The 19,594-nt window shown below is 46.4% G+C and overlaps 1 pseudogene across 1 annotated transcript; it reads right to left on the bottom strand.

Annotated features, from left to right (window-relative positions):
- Window positions 1-14,196: 14,196 nt before the first annotated feature.
- On the bottom strand, window positions 14,197-17,252 carry LOC308243732 (sec1 family domain-containing protein 1-like; annotated as a pseudogene). The gene is made up of 2 exons: window positions 15,886-17,252; window positions 14,197-14,886 (listed from the first exon to the last, which is right to left on the bottom strand). The product of its transcript is annotated as a sec1 family domain-containing protein 1-like (transcript).
- Between the last annotated feature and the right edge of the window lie 2,342 nt (window positions 17,253-19,594).

Genomic DNA, 19,594 nt, shown 5'->3' with positions numbered 1-19,594 from the left:
ACTACCTGTGTTGTTTCAGCCCTGGTCGGGTATGCCTCTGGCCAACTGGAGAAAGTGTCCACAAATACTAGGAGATATCGGTATCCTCCCAATCCACTGGGCAATTCAGTAAAGTCGACTTCCCAGTGTTCACCAGGGCTTGAACCTCGAAACAGGGTTCCTGGCAGAGCGGTTATCAGAGGTCCTGGGTTCGCTTGTGTGCAGATCTGGCATCTCCTGGCTATGTCCCGGGCCATTTTATGCAACCCAGGGATATAGTATTCTCTTCCTAGAAGCTCAGCTAACTTAGTTCCTCCCAGATGTGTGCTCCTGTGCGTTTGGGAGGCGATAGTCCGTCCAAGGGCTTCTGGGACTAATGGTCTCCCATCTGGTAACTGTAGCCACCCATTGGTGGCTTCCTTCGCCTGTAACCTCCTGGCTGTATCCTCTTCCTCAGGGGTGTACCTGGGGTTGGGCTCCAGATTCTGAGTAGGTATGGCTGCCAGTACTTCTAGGGGCCCTGCTGGTCTTTTTGCAGTCTCTTTAGCTGTTTTGTCGGCAAATTGGTTCCCCTTCGTCACAGGGGAATTGTCCTTTTGATGCCCTTTGCAGTGGATGACTGCAACTTCTTTAGGGCCCCAAATGGCTGAAAGAAGGTTTAGTATCTCTGGAGCATTTTTAATATCCTTCCCCCCTGAGGTAAGGAGGCCCCTCTCTTGATATAAGGCTCCATGTACATGCACTGTGGCAAAGGCATATCTACTGTCCGTGTAGATATTGATTCTCTTGTCCTTTCCCCAGCGTAAGGCCTGGGTGAGGGCTATGAGTTCTGCCTTCTGTGCTGAAGTCCCATGTCCTAGGGATTGTGCCCATATGACTCTTTCTTGTGTAACTACAGCTGCCCCGGCATACCTGACACCGTCCTCCACAAAGCTGCTCCCATCAGTGAACAGGGTCTCCTCAGGGTTGGAGATGGGCTGGTCTGTCAGGTCGGCCCTCAAGGAGGTTAGGGTAGTCAGGGTCTCTTCACAGTCGTGGAGGGGAGTTTCAGCTCCCTCATCGGGGAGGAGAGTGGCTGGGTTTAGGGCTGTAGTCTTCAAGAAGCTTACCCTCGGGGGGTCAAGCAGGAGCACCTGGTACTGGGTAATACGAGCATTTGATAACCAGTGCTCAGGTGGGCTGTGCAGTAGGGTTTCTACTGCGTGGGGCGCAACCACTTGTAAGTCTTGGCCAAAAGTCAGTTTAGAGGCTTCTTTAACCAGTATGGCCGTGGCTGCTATAGCCTTCAGACAGCTCGGCCATCCTGCGGCCACTGGGTCCAACCTCTTAGACAAGTAGGCAACTGGCCTCTTCCAGGGCCCCAGAGTTTGTGTTAGTACCCCTTTGGCAACCCCCTGAGATTCTGCCACATAAAGCTGGAAGGGCTTGGTGAGGTCAGGCAGTGCCAGGGTTGGAGCACTCGCGAGGGCCTGCTTTAACTTTTGGAACGCCTTTTCCTCTACATCCGTCAGGAGAGGCTTGGGTTGTTACCCCCTGTAGCTGAATATAGGGGCTTGGCTATTTCAGCAAAACCCAGGATCCAAAGTCTGCAGTACCCTACGGCTCCCAGGAATTCCCGTACCTGCCGCTTCGTCTTTGGGGTGGATATTGAGAGGATGGCCTGAACTCTACTATTTGAGAGGGTCCGCTTACCTTCTTCGATGTTGTATCCTAGGTACGTTACCTTGGTTGAGCAGAGCTGCGCCTTCTTGGCCGATACACAGTACCCAAGTTGATCCAGCGTCACCAGCAGGTCCCGAGTTGCCTGTTGACATTTCTCCCGGTTCCCAGTAGCAAGTAGGAGGTCATCAACATACTGGAGTAGGGTGACACCTGGGTGACTATGACGGTACTCCTTTAAGTCCTGGTTCAGAGCCTCATCAAACAAGGTAGGGGAGTTCTTGAATCCCTGGGGAAGCCTTGTCCAGGTTAACTGTCCTGATTCCCCCTCTTCTGGATCTGTCCATTCAAAAGCAAAGATTGGCTGGCTCTGCGGCACCAATGGGAGGGAGAAAAAGGCATCCTTTAAGTCTAAGACTGTATAATATCGGTGCTCAGGCCGGAGCAGGCTCAGGAGGGTGTACAGGTTGGGCACCGTTGGGTGGATAGTCTCTACTCTTTTATTAACTTCTCGTAAGTCCTGGACTGGTCTAAAGTCCTCTGTCCCAGGCTTCTGGACGGGGAGTAAAGGGGTGTTCCATGCCGACTGGCAGGGAATCAGGATCCCAGCCTCCCTTAATCTTAGGATGTGCTTTGCTATCCCTATTTTTGCCTTCTGGCTCATAGGGTACTGCCGCACTCTAACTGGGGTGGCTGTACTGGTTAGTTGGATCACTATCGGGGGTCTGTGAGCTGCTAGTCCAGGTGGGTTCCCTTCCGCCCAGACCCCCGGTATTTCCTCTCGGAGCCTCCTGAGGTAAGGATCCTGCGGAGGGGCCTCTGAAGGTCCTTCATGCAGTCTGTATTCCTCTTCTAGGGGACAAGTGAGGAGGAGGGTCATTTTTTCCTGGTCTGTGGGTGCCCGAAGAAGCACCCGAGGCTCCCCTCCTTCAAAGGAAATTGTGGCCTGGAGTTTGCTGAGCAGATCCCTCCCTAAGAGGGGATAGGGACATGCAGGCATAACGAGGAAGGAATGGGTAACAGTCTTTTTCCCGAGGTTAGCAATCCGGGCTTGTGTCCAGGGGTAAGACTTTACTCGTCCTGTGGCCCCCTGAATGGGAGTTCTGTCCTTAGAAACTGGCCCGGCCGGATGTTGCAGGACAGAGAAGGTGGCTCCGGTGTCTATCAGAAAATTACTGGCTTGCCCCCCACATTTAGCGTTACCCGGGGCTCCTGGGGGCCCACAGAGCCCTGACACCTTCAGTCCACTTTTTCCACTAACACAGGGACTGCCTTATTCCCTGGCCGCTTAGGACATTCCCGTTTCCAGTGTCCTTCTTTCTTACAGTAGGCACACTGGTTTTTCCCCAGCCGGGCGTTTTGGTTCTGTCCTGTCTTCTCCCATTCTTTTCTTCCTGACCCTCTTTGCTGTCCCTTCACTTCATTCATGGCTAGAAGGACCTTTGCCATTCTGGTGTTTAGGTTAGCAGTCTGATCTTCTCGGTTGTTAAAGACCTTCTGGGCAACCTCGACCAGTTCTGAAAGTGACTTCCCCTCAAAGCCTTCTAACTTCTGTAATTTTTTTCTAATATCTGGGGCCGACTGGGACACAAACACTATATTGATAGCCCACCGATTCTCTGGGGCATCAGGGTCTATTGGGGTGTACACCCGATATGCCTCACAGAGCCTCTCGAGGAAGGCGGTAGGGCTTTTGTTTGGTCCCTGGACTGTTTCTGTTACCTTGGAAAGGTTGGTGGGCTTCCGAGCTGCCGCTCGGATGCCCCTCAGGAGAGTCTGGCGATACCTGTCGAGAGCCTCCCTTCCCCGATCAGTGTTGTGATCCCATTGTGGCCTTCCGGATGGAAAAACAGCCTCGATCCTCCCTGGGTCTGTGGTGGGTTGGCCATCTGGCTCAAGGACTAACTTCCTCCCTTCCCCTTTCACTCTCTCTCTCTCTTCTGAGGTGAAAAGGGTCTGAAGTAGCTGCTGGCAGTCGTCCCAGGTCGGCTGGTGGGTGAAAAAGACCGACTCTAGGAATGAAATCAAACCTTGGGGATTCTGGGAGAACGATGGGTTTTGGTTCTTCCAGTTGTATAGGTCACTGGTTGAAAATGGGACATAGACCATAAAAGGCTGACCATCAGGTCCTAAATCAGGGGGACTCGCCTGGCGTAGAGGGAACATAGGAGCAGGGCCACCGAGACCCGTCTTTCTCTTCTGCTGGTCATGTCTGGTGGGCCATAAGGGGTCCCGGTCCGGGTGTGGGGCAGACTGAAAGGGTTGTTTGCGGACAGAGTCTGAGTGGGAGGCCAATTGTCCGGCCCCCCCAGGGGCCATGGACTTGGGTCCGGATTTTTTCTCTCTCTGGGTAGAAGCGCCTGTGGGAGCGCAGGGTAGAGGGGTGCTGCCGGGGTCGGGTTCCCAGGGGCTCCTCCTGTCTGTATAGGAGGCATTTGTGAGGGTACTGGGGCCTCTCGCAAGGCTGAGGGGCCCACCTCTGGGTGGGGCTCCGGAGGGGGATCATAAGGGGGAGGCCGGCGGTCGAGGACCCTGTCCTCCGGATCATTTGGTAAGACCTTAGGGTCTACCTTCTTGTCTCCTTTTGGGGGACGAGCCAGTAAAACGGTCTGTCTCTGTCCCAATTTCCCTTCTTGGCCCTGGCAATTTTTCAACCACCGGGGTTTTTCAGTGAGAATGTCAATCCAAATTTGAATATAAGGGATTTGGTCAGGGTGACCTGGACGGCCATAAACAATATGATGAACCTTATAAGCCGTTCCTAAGTCACAGGTCCCGGTGGACGGCCACCCAACCCCAAATGTGGGCCATTCTAATTCACACAATTTCTGCAAATCAAAACCATTAACCGACGTCCCGTAATCCTCTCCACGCCGTTTGAAGTCCTGAAAATTCTTAAGAAAACATTGTAAGGGGGTAGACATAGACGACTGGCCCTGACCCATTTTGACAAAGACAAGGACAACAAAGACAAGACAAACCAGACACGTGCACCCTAAGGTCACACGTAACAGGGACCCCAGACGCCGTCGCGCCCGGGTGTCCGGACTCAGAGGCTCCGCTGCGTCCAGCCCTCCTGCAGTCCACCAGGGGAACATTCCACAAACAGAAACCAGGTGCTTACCTCCCCACTGGAGGTCCAGGTGGCTCTCACTTTCGGATTGCGAATTTTGGAGGAGACACTCTGCCTCCCTGGAACCCGGGACGGAGACTAGAGTGTCCTCACCTGGGGCGTCCACCGGCAACGTGGCCGGAGTGTATCTCGCTGGGGCCTCCAAATGTTGTGGGGCAACCCGCAAGAGATGACCACCAGAGACTGAGATCAAAATTTATGAGCCTTTATTAAGCTGGCCAGCGACTACAGTTGCAGCACTTCACCGCGGTAAAGGCCGAACTGCAGTGCAGTCCACAGATGTTACAGCAAATTTATAATCGGGAACCACAAGAGGGAGTTAGGACAATGACAACCCAAAGGTTACAAAAGCCATTTCAGCTGTTTCCAAGAAACTCAGGGCACAGGTGCAATGCCTGGGCACGCTTGGCCAGAGCATGAACCACTGCCTCCCTTCAAACTCTAACTGACCCATTGTTTGGTGACCTGCTCCCTCTCCCTCTGTATCCTGCCCCCAGACAACGGAGGAGCTGTGCAATGTTTGCAGCCCAGAACAGCACCGCTTGGTGGAAGGCCTGACCGCATATACAGGCATGGGAGCCAGGATAGAGATGGCACCCAGCTCTATGTACAAGATACCACATTACCTAACTCATGCTTTAAAACACACATGTCTTCAGGTTGGTGTGGCCCATGCTTACAACTTCTACTTGAAACTTTTAAGGAGTTCACCTGGAAATCCTTCATAACTAGGCATTGCCCATGCCTATTATTATTATTTTTAATAAATCTTTATTGTTCAGATTATTACATATGTTCCTCTTTTTCTCCCCCATAGCTCCCCTCCACCTGATTCCCCACCCCACCCCATGACCTTACCCCCCGCCACTGTCTTCATCCATAGGTGTAAGATTTTTGTCCAATCTCTTCCCGCACCCCTCACATCCCCTTTCCTCCGAGAATTGTCAGTCCACTCCCTTTCTATGCCTCTGATTCTATTATATTCATCAGTTTATTCTGTTCATCAGATTTTTTATTCACTTGTTGATAGGTATGTATTTGTTGTCATTTTGTTGTTCATAATTTTTATCTTTACCTTTTTCTTCTTCTTCCTCTTCTTAAAGAATACCCTTCAGCATTTCACATAATCCTGGTTTGGTGGTGCTGAACTCCTTTAGCTTTTTCTTGTCTGTGAAGCTCTTTATCTGACCTTCAACTCTGAATGATAGCTTTGCTGGGTAGAGTAATCTTGGTTGTAGGTTCTTGCTATTCATCACTTTGAATATTTCTTGCCACTCCCTTGTGGCCTGCATAGTTTCTGTTGAGAAATCAGCTGACAGTCGTATGGGTGCTCCCTTGTAGGTAACTTTTTCTCTTGCTGCTTTCAATATTTTCTTCTTATTAAACTACTTTGGGATTGCTTCTACCCATTAGCCTGAATCCCAAAGCTGCCCAGTCATAACCTTCAGGGAGGAAGGCCAAGTGATTGCTGAAATCCTTTTTAATACACTAGCTCACCAGTTTTGATTTTAGCCTAAGAAAGCATTGCAGGGTTTTAATCAGGCCTAACTTGATTAGATTGGATAGCTCACATAGGGTGCTACGAGGCCTCTGTTTCAGTTATCAACTGATGCATTGCAAATTATCCAAAATTTACTTATGCAAAGCAATAATTCCTGCCTAAATTCTTATGGGTCAGGAATTTAGGCAGGGCACAGTGAGGATTGCTTCTCTCTTCTCTGCAATGTCTGAGGTTTCGCTGGAAGACTCAAAGACTGGAGGCTGGAGGAATCTGAAAGTTTGTTCACTTGCATGTCTTGTTGGTTCTTGCTGGCTATCAGCTGAAAGCCTCAGGTCTGCACATGGGCCTCTCTCCCTGTGGTCTTTCTGCTTGGATTATTTTGTGCTTTCTAACAGCATGGTGGCTAGTTTCCAGGATGACCATCCAATGACAGAGAGAGAGCCAGGCACAAACTATATTGTATTTTATGACCTAACCTTGGGTGTCACACAGTGTCATTTCTTCCACATTCTGTTTATTAAGGAAGTCATTAAGCCCTGCTCAGATTTAAGGGAAAAGGAAGTAGACTCCATTTCTTGATGGGGAATGGCAAAGTGCTGAGAGGATGTGAAGGACTAGCCATACTGCTGTGACCATTTTTGAAGAATATGATCTGCAGCCTCAGAGAGGAGCATGAGTTCAGTGAAACCATCATTATCCTTCAAAGTGCACCCAGCATCCAAGCGTGCCCCCTCCTCTGACCTCATCTCCCATCTCCCCCAACTCATCCAGTCAGGCCTCACCAGCCTCCTTGCTTTTCCTCAAACACAATGAACATACTTCTGTCTCAGGGCTGTTTCACTTGCTGCTCCTGCTGCCTGGAATGTGTTCCCTCTGATATTCCTCTGCCTCTCTGCCTCATATCCTTTAGGCTCTGCTCAGTGTTACCTTCTCCAAGAGGCCTCCCTACCACCCTAAAATAACAGCCCCCTCCTTCAATCCCTGTTGTCTTCTCTGGCTTTCTTTTTTTCCCATGGCAATTGTTATCATTTGGCAAAACTCTAAGTCTCTCCATATCTCTATCTCTATATCTCTAGCTCTAGCTCTAGCTCTAGCTCTAGCTCTATTTCTATGTTTATATCTATATCATCCATTTATCATCTATATCTATATTATATCTATACTAGTGGCCCTGCGCATGAATCCTTGTGCTAGTAGCTCGCTGCCACTTGCCTCAGCTGGCTGCCCTGCCCACCGCCACTGTAGCTCTCTGCTGCACTGTAGCTCACTGCCCCACCCTCCTGTAGCTCTCCTCCGCCCCCCCCCCACCGCTTGTAACTCTCTGCCCTGCCCTCCTGGTGATCGGTAGTTACCTGTCATGGCATAACGACCATTTGTATATTACATCTTTATTATATAGGATTAGAGAGGGAGGGAGAGGGAGAGAGAGAAGCATCAACGAGAGAGAGAGAGAGAGAGAGAGAGAGAGAGAGAGAGAGAGAGACATCCATCTGCTACCTTCTACATGCCCCCTACTGGGATCAAACCTGCATCCTGGGCATGTGCCCTGATGGGGAATGGAACTGGTAAACTCACCAACTGAGCCACACAGGTCAGGGAAAAATTATATATATTTTAAAATTGTTTATTATCTGTCTTCTCCCACTAGGATGAAGGCTCCATGAGGACAATGACTTTGTTTTGTTCCTAGCTGCACCTCCACCATGCAGAATAGTGTCGGATACTCAGTAGGTCACAGTATTTGTTGAGTAAATGAATGATAGTCTTCTTTAGGTGTGAAAAGTCAGTAACCCATCCACAGGACATGGTCTAGAAGAGTGGTTCTTAAAGTGTGATCTAGGATCTTTGGAGGTCTGTAAGACCCTTTCTTGGGGAGGGGGTGTTTGCAAGGTCAAAACTATTTTATCAGCAATACTAAGACATTATTTGCCATTTTCATTCTCATTTCATTATTTGTCATGAACAGTGGAATTTTCCAAAGGTTTATGACATGTAATATTGTAGCAGATTAAATGCAGAAGCAGATATGGGACTCCAGCTGTCTTATATTAAGCCTGACATTATAAAAAGATTCTTAATATTGTGAAACAATGCCATGCTTCTCACTACTTTTTGTTTTCCTCATAGTACTGATTATAACCTAAAATTAAAATTTTTTTTTAACTTTTGGGAGTCATTTGAGTGTCTATTATTGTTACATCTTTTTGTCAGCATTTTTTATTGCGAAAGTTTATATTAGGATGAAAAGCAAGGTGTGTTTTTTTAATTTATAAATAAACTTATACAATATGGATATGAATACACAGACATAGCATATTTCTTCTACTTGTTTTGCTTTCAACAGGGGAGGTGGGGAACTGTGATTTGGTTTCTCTGATGACTCATTTTCCTTTTCTTCCAATACAAAAACAAATGATGCTAAGCTCTTTACCAGAAAATTGGATGGCCCTGAAAAGAACCCCAGACTCCTAAACATGTTTAATCCTGAGGCATTTAACCCTGAGGGCCTGCTGTGCTGATGGCCTTAATTGATACAAAGCATCTGGGTTCCTCTTAGGCTGCTGATGGTAACACTTTAACTTTCAAATGTATGGTTAGTGCCTCATTTCTGGGGTATTTATGTACTGACATCTACTGTGAACTACAGTAAAGGTTTTCAAGTAGCTGCTACAATATGAAAAATGCAAGCCATTTTGGTGAAAACGTGGTGGCTCTAAAAAGAACCTTTGTTTGAGGTGGAGGAAGATTCTAATATTCCAGTTCACGTTGCCCTTGGCCTTGTGGTGGCTCTCCATCTTCTTGGGGAGCAGCACTGCCTGGATGTTGGACAGGATGCAGCCCTGAGCAACGTGACTTTGCCCAGCAGCTTGTTGAGCTCACTGTTGCGGATGGCCAGTTGCAGGTGGTGCGGGATGATGCGTGTTCTTGTTGTGGCCTCCTGCACTGTCCACCAGCTCCAGGATCTCGGTGGTCAGATACTCCAGCACCGCTGCCAGGTACATGAGGGGTTGCTCTAGCAGAGCAGACAGTGCACACGCCCCTTCCCCCCCCCCCCCCGCCCCCGCAGAGGGCGGGGCCTTGGCCTTGGCGCAGGCCTTGCTTCCTTGTTTTCCACTTGGGGACATGATGGACAGAAAACCTCTGCTCTGAGTTGGCTCTCTCACTATTTGGTGTGTGTGTTTTGGAAAATATCATTATTTTAAATTTTAAAAAATATTTTTGTGTTAACATTGTTAATATTGTAAGGAGTTTATTGCTATTTTATTTATTATTTTTTCTTTTAAAATATATTTTTATTCGATTTCAGAGAGGAAGGCAGAGGGAGCGATAGAAACAACAATGATGAGAGAGAATCACCCATCGGCTGCCTCCTGTATGCCCCCTACTGGGGATCCGAGCCCACAACTTGGGCATGTGCCCTTGACGGGAATCGAACCCAGGACCCTTCAGTACAAAGGCTGATGCTCTATCCACTGAGCCAAACCAGCCAGGGCTATTGCTATTTTAAATAAATAAATAGATTTGGGTGGTGGGCACACAGTGCAATATACAGACCTAGTATCATAGAATGTACAATGGAAGCTTATATGCTCCTATTAACCAATGTCACCCCAATAAATTTAGTAAAAAAATTTTAAAAATTAAACTTTTAAAAATTTTCTCAGTTTCAATTAATAATAAATACTAGTGGCCCAGTGCACGAAATTTGTGCACGGCAGGGGTGGGGGGGGTGTCCCTCAGCCCTGCCTGCACCCTCTCCAATCTGGGACCCCTCTGGGCATGTCCAACTGACAGTTTAGGCCTGATCACATCGGGCCTAAACAGGCAGTCAGACATCCCTCTCGCAATCTGGGACCGCTGGCTCCTAACTGCTCACCTGCCTACCTGCCTGATCACCCCTAACCACTCTGCCTGCTTGCCTGCTCGCCCCCAACTGCCCCCCCCCCTGCTGGCCTGCTTGCCCCCAACTGTCCTCCCCTCCTGGCCTGATCGCCCCTAACTGCCTCTGCCTTGGCCCCATCCCAATGGCTTTGTCTAGAAGGTCTCCCAGAAGGTCTCCCGGTCTAATTAACATATTACCCTTTTATTAGTATAGATTATTAGCATAGATAGAGGCCTGGTGCACGAGTGGGGGCCGGCTGGTCTGCCCTGAAGGGGGTCCCGGATGGGTGGGGGTCTCCTTGGGGGGCGGGGCAGGGCCAGCCTGGGCAAGGGGCTGGGGCGGTTTGCAGGCCAGCCACGCCCTGATTGGGGTGGGGGTCCCCGCTGGAGGGCATGACCGGCCTGGGTGAGGGGCTGATGGCTGTTTGCAGGCTGGCCACACCCCCATTGGGGTGAGGGTCCCTGCTGGGGGCGGGGTGGGCCTGGGCTAGGGACTGAGGGCCGTTTGGCGGCAGTTTGTAGGCCGGTCAAGCCCCCAGCTTTGTCCAGAAGGACATCCAGAAGGTCGGTCTCCAGAAAGTCTCCTAGTCTAATTAGCATATTACTCTTTTATTAGTATAGATGTTAGTATAGATTGGTAAGTAGCTCACATTTTATTTTTAATTTTTTTATTTTTATTTTTATTTTTTTAAATATATTTTATTGATTTTGTACAGAGAGGAAGGGAGAGGGATAGAGAGCTAGAAACATCAATGAGAGAGAAACATCGACCAGTTGCCTCGTGCACACCTCCCATGGGGGATGTGCCCACAACCAATGTACATGCCCTTGACCGGAATCGAACCCGGGACCCTTCAGTCCGCAGGCCGACGCTCTACCCACTGAGCCAAACCTGTTTTGGCACATTTTACTTTTTAAATATATTTTTATTGATTTCAGAGAGGAAGGGAGAGGACGAGAGAGATAGAAACATCAGTGATGAGAGAGAATCATTGATTGGCTGCCTCCTGCACACCCCCTATGGGATTTGAACCCGCAACCTAGGCATGTGCCCTGACTGGGTATCAAACCACGACCTCCTTGTTCAGCCGTGGGCAAATTTCGGCCTGCGGGCTGGATCCGGCCCGTTCGGCTGTTCTATCTGCCCGAGGAGCCGAAAGAGTGGAGGGTTCTCTTGCTCTCCCCTCCGCTCCTTCACCAGCAGCAGTGTTAACATGGCAACGTCGGGAAACACGGCCGCAGCTCCTTCTTCTGAGTGGGCGGATTTATATTCGCCCATTCAGTAGAAGGAACAACCTCTCAATCTTCCAGAGGCTCCTTGTAATGCCCGCGGACACGTCCCCCGACATCACCCTGGGAATGGTAGACACCTTATCGTGGTGATGTAGGGAGACACGACCCTGGAGAGCACAGTATCAGAGCATTAGCTAAAAAGGAGACCAACAACACTGTTCCCACTGAAGTTGATGTTTTAAAGACCAAAAACCTTTCAACCCAGTCTACATTGCCATCTACATCTACGTCCCGGGCGTAATTTGGAAGTTGCACTAAAGAAAATGTTTAATTTACTGTTTACACATTTTGTTCTTTTCTATTTTAGTTTTAAATTATTTTATTATATTTAAGTTTAATTTGAAAGGCTTTTGTACCTTTCCTTTGTTAGGCAATTTTATTTTGCCTTTGCCATCTTCAATATAAGGTATGTTATTGTGCTATGATTCCTCCATTTTTTGAAGTTTCAAATTATAATAATTAGTGTTTACATTCTTCTTGTTAAAATGTTTGAAATGAATAAAACTATTGAAATAAAAAAAAAAAAGACCGTACCCTTTTATGTAATGATGTTTACTTTGAATTTATATTAGTTCACACAAACACTCCATCCATGCTTTTGTTCCGGCCCTCCGGTCCAGTTTAAGAACCCATTGTGGCCCTCGAGTCAAAAAGTTTGCCCACCCCTGTCCTAGTTCATAGGTCAATGCTCAACAACTGAGCCACATTGCTGGGAAATAGCTCACATTTTTAAAAGTTAAATGGGGTTACTGATAATTTTAAAGAATGTAAAGTGATTCTGAGAGTTAAATGTTTGAGAGGGTAGAAAGTAGAGGCTAAATTGTTTTCCATGTTATGGAATTGGGGATTTTTTTTTTTTGGTGAGAGGGAAAAATTCATCATTTATTGGATGCTGAAATCCTCCCTTAAGAGCATCCTTGTTCGAGGAATTTGGAGCTGGGTAAACATTTATTTTGTCCTGTTTATCAGTTCTTTGTTCACTTTTTTCACATACATACATACATACATACATACAATATTTTCAATCACCTTACTATTAATTTTTACTATACACTTTAAATTCGATTAACTTTTTTTTTTCACATGAGGAAAGTGAGACCCAGAGAAGAGAAAAGCAAAACAAAGACTAATTTGACAATATGAGACTTCAGAGTGGGATGTTGAGGATTTAAAAAACAAGAATAAATAAGCAATCTGTGGTAGAGCCTGCTCGCTGCCACCTGCTGTTTATTCTCTCTTTGCTCCATTAGTAAGAAAACCTGGTTTTATATTGAGCAGCATGGTGCCTGCCTAAAAAATTACATTTTCAAGGATTCCTTTACAACTAGGAATGACCAACGTCACTAAATTCTGGCCAAAAATATATTATATTTTACTCCCAAGAAGGCTACTTAAAGGGCTTGTGACCTTTTGCCCTTCTGCCTCTCCTCCCCATAGCCTGGAACAGATGTGATGGTTGGAGCTCCTGCCATCCTATTGAGCCATGAAGTATTGAATTGAGAATGGAAGCCATGAGTTAAAATACTGGCACAAAAAGACAGAAGCAATCTGAATTTTTGATAACTGTGGTACTACCCCACAAATACTTGACTACCAACCTCCAAATTTCTATTGCATGAATGATAAGTCAATGACTATCTTTGTTTAAGTCACAGTTCTATTGAGATTTCGTTATATGCAAGCAAATATAAATCTAAACGTATACATATGTAATTCAGTGTTTTTAGATGTTCTGGGTTCCTATCTACTTTCCCGCCAACTCCAGACAAAGCATTTAGAACTTCTGGGCAGTGTTGAGTTGGCATAGCTGACTTGGAGCAGTTTTGGAACCCTTGTACACCTTCTCTCCTGAGGGCACTTCCCCCAAGTCCTCTCTCTCTCTGGGTTCTGTTGTACCTTCTTTTCTGGCATGTTTCCCCTCACACTGCTAGAGTCTTTCATTGTCCTGCAAGTCCAAGTAGTCTCCACATTCTGAGGAAGACTAGCATCTTTTTTAAAATGACATTCTCATTGTATTTCATGAATACTTTTTTTTTTAAACCCTCAACCAAGGACATGTTTATTGACTTTTAGAGAGAGAGAGATAGAAACATGGATTGGTTGCCTCTCCTATGTTTTCCAAGCGGGGACTGAACCTACAACCTAGGCATGTGCCCTGATGGGGAATCGAATCTGAGATCTTTTGGTGTGCAGGACGAGGCTCCAACCAATATCCACATCCGCCAGGTCATGAAGGCATTTAGTAAATAGATAATTATCTTTGGCCACCTTTGGCAATTCTATTCTTTTTTTCTTTTTTCTTTTTTAAATAAGTCTTTATTGTTCAGATTATTACAGATGTTCCTCTTTTTTATCCCCATAGTTCCTCTCCACCCGGTTCCCACCCCACCCCATGCTGTTACCCCCCTCCCCCATTGTCCTTGTCCATAGGTGTTCAATTTTTGTCCAGTCTCTTCCCGCACCCCCCACACCCTCTCCCCCATGAGAACTGTCAGTCCACTCCCTTTCTATGCCCCTGATTCTATTATATTCACCAGTTTATTCTGTTCATCAGATTTTTTATTCAATTGATTTTTAGATTCACTTGTTGATAGATATGTATTTGTTGTTCATAATTTTTATCTTTACCTACCCTTCAGCATTTCATATAATACTGGTTTGGCAGTGATGAACTCCTTTAGCTTTTTCTTATTTTTATTTCTGAAATGCTTTATTCTTTTAATCAGTACACATTATATTAAGTATAGAATTTCCTTAAAAATTAACAAATAATTCTAAGTTTCACTGTTAGGACACTGATATAGAGAAGAAAACATCTGGCTCTTTTGACTTTTCTTTTTACATTTGTCCAAGTCCAAGTAGAGTCTCATATTAGGGTTCTTCTGTGCTATTTCTGTCCAAGTTGTGACAGCTGTTTTACGAACTATGTAGCATTAAAAAGTTCACTGCAGCCATATAAAATGTGTTTGCCCGGTTTCCCCTTTATGTAATCAATAAGATTTTGATATTCAATGTAGTTGCCTCCTCCGACCACAAAAACAATTGCCTTTGGAATGGATTTTTGTTCCTCAGAACTGAGCTGTCATTGCCCCGTAGCATTTTGGGATCAAAATATCTAAAGTCATCAGTTTCAGCGTTTGACTTCATCTCCATGAGATTGTCTAAAATACGAGTAACAGGTAGATTTTGCTGTTTCAATACCAGCTTCTTCACTCCTTCCATCACAAACTGCGATCCAGTATTCATGACTCGTGAAAAGAGACACATTGGTTTAGTAGTAGTGTTGCCATAGCTGGCAGGAGCTGAGGCCATCTTGGCAAAGCCTTTCATTGTTCGATATACTGTAAGGGGTTAAGGTTGCATCATGCATCAGTTAAGGCTTTTTTGTATTGCTCCAAGTCAGCCTCAGAAGGTGCCTGCTGTGCGCTTATATAATAGGCTAGTGACCCGGTGCACGAAATTCGTGCACATTAAAAGGAGATTAATTAGAGGAAATAATTTAATATTGCTATTTGCCCTTTCTCTATAATAGAAGTATCAGAGATGAAAGAAAATTAGTAAAATGTATATGAAAACCTTCCTCCTGTCAGAGTCTGGGGCTCACCATGGGACCCAGAGTCAAGTCCCCGCCCACCCACATGCACCTCAAAATCATGAGACCCAGACCCGGCCTGCCCCCCCCCCCGCCATTGGGCTAGATCCAGACCCGGCCAGTCCCACCTTTGTCAAGCCCTGCCAGGCAGGGGGCATGGCCTTAGGTCCCCTGGCCCAGCACCAGGATGGGGGGCATGGCCTGAGGTCCCCCAGTCCAGACCAGGGTGGGGGGGCGTGCCTTGAGGTCCTCCATCAAGCCCCACCAGGTGGGGGACACTGCCTGAGATCCCCCATCAAGCCCCGCTGGGCAGGGGTGTGGCCTGAGTTCCCCCAACTCAGCACTGGGGGTGCACCTTGAGGTCCCCCGTCAAGCCCTGCTGGGTGGGGGGCGCAGCCTGAGGTCCCCCAGCCTGGTGCTGGGGTGGGGGGAGAAGCCTGAGGTCCCCTAGCCCAGCACCAGGATGGGAAGCACACCTTGAGGTCCCCTGTCAAGCCCTGCTGGGTGGGGGGCATGACCTGAAGTCCCCTGTCAAGCCACACCTGCTGGGGGGCATGGCTTGAGGTCCCCCGGCCTGGCACTGGGGCAAGGGAAGCAGCCTGAGGTCCCCTAGCCCAGCTCCAGGATGGGAAGTGCACCTTGAGGTCCCCTGTCAAGCCCTGCTGGGTGGGTGACACGGCCTGAGGTCCCCTGTCAAGCCCCATGGTGGAGGGGGAGGGCGTAGCCTCAGGTTCCTGTTGATTGCCCGTTAAGGCTCCTTATGGGAACTTGGCCTCAGCTGTGGGTGCAGCCAACTTTGTGATGGAGTGATGGTCAATTAGCATATTCCCTCTTTATTAGATAGGATAAGAAACAGCCTCATTTTATCTTCTGGAGTTCCTGCATCAGGGTCTGATATTATATCTAGAATAGATTTACCCAGAGTAGTTTTGCTCATTATTTTTTCTTCATATTCAAAATATACATCTAGTTTTCTTGCCTTTATATGTTCTAAAACAGCAGTAGCAACATTTGTGTGGAGATCAATAAGCCTTTTTTTTTTTTTTCCAAGGAGTTCTGGCAAAGAACTAACAGCTGATGTTAGCTTAGCAGTATTGTTAGAAAGCATACTTATGGCTCCTTCACTTCCCCTTCTAGTCCCATAATGCTTTTAAGTCATTTATCTTTATCTTCCTGTGCTCTATAAGATTCTAGTTCTTGTTGAACTGATTCTGCAACTTCTGGGAATGGACTTCCTTTATGTTTCTGCCAAAATTTGTCAACTGGAGTTAAATCATAAGACTTTTTGTTTTTTCTCTTTGGTCTAGCACCAGCTGGAGTATTTTCCAATCCTGAAGATTCTTCCAAATTAACTCTGTTAAGTGAAAATCCAGTACATCATGCACCAATGCTTGATATGTCTAAGTATGGTGTAAAAGAGTTGCCAAATCTATCTTTCTGTCAACAAGGACTAATAAAGGCCTTTGGAAGCTGAATTGGCCAGCTCCAAGTGTGTCAACTGTAAAAAGACTGTTCCTTGCATCTCTTAGATTTTCCCGAAGTTTTTTGTCTAGTTTCACTGCTACCATTTCTGCTGCTGTTCCTCTTGAACATCTGATTATAGGGACAGCACCCAGTGTAACAAAAAAGCAGAAGAGGCTGTCAACAATAGTATCCATAACAGTTTCCATTTCAGTGTCTGTGATATCTGGCCTGTTAATAGCATGATATGAAACAAGCTCCTTATTTTGATTACATAAAACAAATATATCACCTTCCAAAGTAATAAAATTGAGATACTGATCAAAAACCTTGGCTACTTGTGGTACTGCATTAGCTGCTAATGCTGCATTTGCAATATCTTCCAGTTTACTTCTTGAAATAGCAGAAATAAAATTTAAATAATATGATTCATAGAGTTGATTTCGAAGATCCTGGCACATTCTGTCAATGTTTTCTTCAGTTGGCATTACAAAATACACTGCAGGAACATCTGGAATAGGATCTCAATCTGAGTGCAAAAGCAGATACAGAGTGATTCCCATGTCTCTCAGCTCCTTCACAGATAGAAGAGGAGAGATGATATCCTGGTCAAATCTGTCATAAATGAGCACCTTCCATACTGGTTCTCCAGCGCTGTTTTTAACATGAGGCACATTGAAATTCAACATACCTTTGAAAGCCACTGTTTGTCTCTCTCGAATACTAGCTGCTGCCATCTTGGCTCCCACCATCCACTCCCCTTTAGCTTTTTCTTATCTGTGAAGCTCTTTATCTGACCTTCAATTCTAAATGATAGCTTTGCTGGGTAGAGTAATCTTGGTTGTAGGTTCTTGCTATTCATCACTTTGAATATTTCTTGCCACTCCCTTGTGGCCTGCATAGTTTCTGTTGAGAAATCAGCTGACAGTCATATGGGTACTCCCTTGTAGGTAACTAACTGTTTTTCTCTTGCTGCTTTTAATATTCTCTCTTTGTCTTTTGCTCTTGGCACTTTAATTATGATGTGTCTTGGTGTGGTCCTCTTTGGATTCCTCTTGTTTGGGGTTCTCTGCGCTTCCTGGACTTGTAAGTCTATTTCTTTTACCAGGTAGGGGAAGTTTTCTGTCATTATTTCTTCAAATAGGTTTTCAATATCTTGTTCTCTCTTCTTCTGGCACCCCCATAATTCGGATGTTGGTACACTTGAAGTTTTCCCAGAGGCTCCTTACACTATCTTCATATTTTTGGATTCTTTTTTCTTTTTTCTTTTCCGGTTGGGTGTTTTTTGCTTCTTCGTATTTCAAATCTTTGACTTGATTCTTGCGATCCTCTAGTCTGCTGTTGGATCTCTGTATATTATTCATTATTTCAGTCAGTGTATGCTTAATTTCTAATTGGTCCTTTTTCATATCCTTGAGGGTCTCACTAAATTTCTCAGAGGTTTCTAGAAGATTCTTGAGTAACCTTATAACCATAGTTTTGAACTCTATATCCAGTAGTTTGCTTTCCTTCATTTCTTTTGTTTGTGACATGTTTCTTTGTCTCCTCATTTTGGCTGCTTCCCTGTGTTAATAGAGTGGCTTTGTGTGCTAGGTGACCTGTAGGGCTCAGTGGCTCAGCCTCCCTAATTACCTGAGGTGGACACTCTTGGTGCACCCCTTTGTGGGCTGTGTGCACAGTCTTGTTGTAGTTAAGCCTTGATTGCTGTTGGTATCACTGGGAGGAATTGACCACCAGGCCAGTTGGCTGTGAGGACCAGCTGTGTCTACAATGAGAAAACTGCTGTGCTGGAGACACCCTTATGGGACAGGACTTGCTTCAGTGGGGCTTTGGTGCTCACTGAGTCTGCCCCTTGCGTGTGTCACTTATGGATGTGAAGAGTTGTAATCCAGTATGGTCTCACTCTGACCATGGGAACACTGGCTCTTGGATCTCCAAGGAGGCGCAAAGTCAGCCACTGCCTGAGGCCACCCAGCAGGAGCTACAGAGAGATCTGCAGATTCCTCTTCTTTGTTTGGGGTTTGGAAGTGCCCAAATGAGGGGCAGCTGTGAAGCAATGTAGGCTGCTGTCGAGCCTTAGGCCTTCTTTTGGAAGCTCTGTGGTTCTTTGACCCAGCTGCAATTTGTTAGGTTAGGTTGCAAAAGGCCAGGCCATTCACATGCAAATGCTTCTGTGCACAGCTTGGGTGGGGTTGTAAATTGGGTGGGGCGTGGTCTCTGGGGATCACAGGGAGGTGCAAACAGCAATGGTTGCCCGTTGGCTGTGCCCCAATAGGTCCCTGGGTCTCTGTGTCCCGAGGCCCCATGCAGGAACAATGAACGCTGCAACCACCTCTGAGAGAAAGCCGCCCTCGTGTTCTGGCCTGATGCCAGACAGTCCAATTTCTCCCCATATGAGTCTGGGTCCCCAGAGTGTTGCCTGGTACTGGAATTCAGAGCAGTCGGGAGTTTGTATCTCCCTCCCGATTGAAAAAGACAACAGCGTACCCAGTTGCCAGCCCATTTCCACGTGTGCCTCTGTACCTCTGCACTTCCGCACCTCTGCACCTTCCCCAGTCTATATGTGCTTTTCTCTTTCCTTCTAGTTGTAGAATTTCCACTCAACCAGCCTTCCCATGGTTCTGGATGATATCCGTTTTTTCTTTTAGTTGTAGTTTTGATGTGGTTGTTTGAGACAGCAAGTTCAGGTGTTTACCTATGCTGCCACCTTGGTTCCTCTTGGAATTGGGGATTTTTGGAACTGATTACTGGTAGTTCCAGAGAAATGAGGGTTGGGAGGAGGTTGAGGGGCCTGGAGCCAGGGGGAGCCCAGCATCACAGTGGCCCATACAACCTTGGAGGAACAAGGCTAGGGCAACAGTCTCTGAGTTCAGGGATAGCAAAAATGTTATAGGGACAGTCATGTATAATACTGATAGTTTATTATTTTAATGGATCCAAAAAGATTTTGTTTGTTTGGATAAATATGCATAATAATGTTTTTATTTTCATAGTAAGTTGCACACAATAACAAAAGAATAAAGCAGCCAGATCTTTTAATTTTTATTTTTTTTATTTTTTATTTTTTTAATATATTTTATTGATTTTTTACAGA

The sequence above is a fragment of the Plecotus auritus genome (assembly GCF_963455305.1).
Source record: "Plecotus auritus genome assembly, chromosome: 1".
NCBI classification, from domain to species: domain Eukaryota; kingdom Metazoa; phylum Chordata; class Mammalia; order Chiroptera; family Vespertilionidae; genus Plecotus; species Plecotus auritus.
The sequence above is the reverse complement of the archived record's forward strand: the minus strand, read 5'-3'. Positions and strand labels throughout refer to the sequence as shown.